Genomic DNA, 3,627 nt, shown 5'->3' on the forward strand with positions numbered 1-3,627 from the left:
GTTGTGAAGTCAATTATACATTCTTTCAACCCTGTTTTGGCATTTCAACAGAAGGAGACTTCAATCTATTGTTGGGAATGTCTGAGATTAAGCACAAAAAGGAGTAAATATTTAGGGTTATTGTTTTAATCCCACAGCTACCAGAAACTAGAGTTCTCAACTGAAGAATGTGAATTGAAAAACAGGTAAAAGAAATTTGCATCTGTTTCTGCTGTTCAAAGCTTCACTTATGAATACTAAGTTTGACTTTTCAGTAACCAGTTTTTCAGGTAAACCAAACAGCATCATGGCTATTTCCACACTTAGGAGAGAATATCAAATGTCACTATTTTTTTCCAGATGTCACATACATGTGGGTATGGGGTTTGTATGGGGCTTGTGACACATAAAACTCTATTTACTGCCATCTAGACTCAATTAGACTTTCTCTTATTATGCACAAATGTTTATCCAGTGACCACCAGTATTTATCAGGAGAAAAATAATTTACGGGCCTAAATTTAATATTAAAAGGGTATAAACAGAAAATTTGCAGACCCTTTTCAATTTTTTTTTTTTTTTTTGGAGCTGAAATTCGGAACATTACAAACATTTTAGTTTTTGGTTCAGCCAGGTTACAACTGACTTGAATAAAGCACATTTTCTACTTTGTGCACAATCTCAAGATGGCACATTTGGAATGTATAGAGGTGGTATAGTAATAGACCATCGCTATTACATCTTTAATTCAGGTTTGTAAAGAACTTCCATTAGCTGGCAGCAATTAAAAATATTGATACCTTTTCCATTAAGAAGGACAGACATCATTGAAGATAGGAAATGGTTTTATTGTTTGACAACGTAAGTCCTTTAAAGCTGACATGATAAGGAAATGGACTCCACAAGAGAACTGGACACTTTATTGAGATAAACAAAGGATGTCCAATCTTGGCAACTTTAAGACCTGTAAACTTTACTTCCCAGAATTCCTGGCTGACTGGGGGATTCTGGGAGCTGAAGTCTACAGTTACCAAGATTAGACACTCTGAGATAAGCTCTATTAACAGAATTTCACAAGTTTGAGTTTTTCCTCCTATTCATCTTACAACTCAATAATATCAGGGAGGAGCCAACCTGAGAGTCTTCCTAACACCTTATTCTCTCCGCCCATCCATCCCCACCCCTGGTTTAAGGAATACTTTTGCCCTTTCTGTTTTTGTAACAGCCACTGAATATTTCTCTCAAAGCCACTGCCATGACTCTCTGCAGACATTGGGTCTGCACATCACATGAGCTAGGCTCTTTCTGTAAGTGGAAAGAATGAATTGAACTACCAACACACACCAGGAATTGTTTGTATTCATTTTCTGGGTTTTGCTACAAAAGATACCAATGGTTTATAACCCAGAACAATCTTTGCTTTATGTTCTATTTTGAAAAGAAAACAATGAATTTAAGAGATCTGACTTGGATAATATACTGAGAAAGATCTTGGAAAGACTTCCAAGTGTGACCCTAGATATGAAGTATGGTTGCTTTTTAAAGAAATAAAGGAAACACCCTAAAATTAAATGCAATGCAAAGGAAAAATTATAATAGGTAAGGTGCACCATAAGGTTCCAAAGTCTGTTGTTAAGTATGTGTAAGGTTTTGATCCTTTTCCAACAACCCTGATGTTCCCTCTTGATTTCACAACACTGCCCTAGTTCCAGTCCAAAAAATGTAAGAGGTCCTTTGTTTCACTTTGTTTTCTATAGTGAAAAATAATTTATAATTCAAGACTGTAGTCTTTTTTTTTTTACAAAATTAATTTATCTTCATCTTGGGAAAGGATTTTAAAATTAAAATGAAGAACAGCAGTTACAAAATGTGTTCTTGTCTTTCATGTGATCTAATGAGATTACAGGAATCTAAAGTTAAAATGTATCAGTCAGGCTTTTATCTATATTGCATTGTGTAAATAAACATAATACTGTTGATCTGTAAATAAACATAATACTGTTGATCCACAGTATGTAATATCACGACTTCAGCCAAAAACAACACTGCATAGTGCAATCTACAATATCATAAGGATCTGAATGATTATAGCTGCAGTATAATATTAGAGTTGAAATATTAAAATAAATATTGTAGTACCATATTGGATTAAAAGAAAATAGCCTGTGAGATATTTCAGTTGTAAGTCTGGCAATATACAAATAATAATGATAATATTCAGTATCATCACTACAGTTTAACAACTGCAACTCCCCTGTCTATTTTCAACAACTCAGTAATATTTGCAAAGCAAAATGTATAATGAATTAAAATGTAATTGTGTAAGAAACAGAAAGAATTCATTGAAGTATAAAATCACATTAGGAAATAAACTGAAGAAATGTAATGAGGTATAAAATGAATTCATTCACTAATAATATTGTTGCAATGGGTACTGAAAAATATTGCCTAAAATCAAAAGTACAAAGTATATGTTTACATATATTATTCCTTTTGGAAAAAAATATCTCACATGTAATTACTTGCTAAAAGTCTAGCCATTTCTAAATGTCAGAACTATTTTAAAAATTGTGACCACATATTCAGCAAGTCAATCTTATTTAGTTGTGTTTAATAAAAGTCTACACTAAATTTCTGTCTGCTCTGCAATTGCACAAACCATAAGACATGACACACTGTAACCACAAACTGCACATTATTTCCTCACTGTCTTGCCTCTAGCTTAATCCCATCTCTCTCTCTCTCTCTCTCTCTCTCTCTCTCCCCTCTCTCTCCCCTCTCTCTCTCTCTCTCTGTATGTATGTATGTATGTATATATGTATATATATATATATATATATATATATATATATATATATATAATCATTATATTTAGAGGAATTCTTTAAAAAAGGGCAAAATGACAATTTGTGAATTGCAGTTGAACTGCTGAAGAAAGTCTCAATATACCGCATGTCATAGGAAAACTCCCAAGAAGTCTTTTGAATTATTCCAAATTAAGTCATCTTAAAGAAGTAAAACATTCTGATAGATTTGCTGATAGTATTATAAACAGGCTCAGAGCAAGTTCTGACCAAAAACTTGGCCTCTTCTACTTGCCAGAACTATAAAGATGTTTTACATAGCAAGTAACTGCCTATACAAATAACATCTTTGCATAATTATTTATCAGGGAGGGTGCTTTCCAAAGGAAGAAACTGTAAACTCTAGAGCAGGAGTGTCCAAACCTTTGGCAACTCTTAAGACCTGTGGACTTCAACTCTCAGAATTCCGCAGCCAGCCTTCTCGGAGTTAAAAGTCCGCAAGTCTTTAAAGTTGCCAAGGTTGAACACCTTTGCTATAGTAGAATTTAAAAATGCTAAAGTGGTAAGTGATCAAGCATAGGGGAGTTCTGTACAGGGCCACAATAAAAATCCTTGAACGCGAGTGTCTCTACACACTGGCGCATGGCTCTCTCCTCAGATCCGCAGCTCATCCTCCTCACACATACCCTTTACTCACTGCTCGAGCCGCGGTTCTCCGTTCCTCCTCCCACTCCACCCAATCAGCCTCCAGGTGCGCCAGCAAAAAAAGCTGCTCGACTCGCGGAGCCGGTGAAGGGCAAGGAGACAATAAAGCCCCTGACAAGTGCAAGGAAACGAAGCCTAC

General features: G+C 35.2%; 1 protein-coding gene across 2 annotated transcripts in view; it reads right to left on the reverse strand.

Moving 5' to 3' along the window:
• DOCK8 (dedicator of cytokinesis 8) overlaps positions 1 to 3,627 on the reverse strand; it is an 82,066-nt gene that overhangs the window by 78,302 nt on the left and 137 nt on the right. The gene's annotated exons all lie outside the window — the stretch shown is intronic.

The sequence above is a fragment of the Pseudonaja textilis genome, chromosome 2 (genome assembly GCF_049901715.1).
Source record: "Pseudonaja textilis isolate UNSWEBS1 chromosome 2, rPseTex1.2, whole genome shotgun sequence".
NCBI classification, from domain to species: domain Eukaryota; kingdom Metazoa; phylum Chordata; class Lepidosauria; order Squamata; family Elapidae; genus Pseudonaja; species Pseudonaja textilis.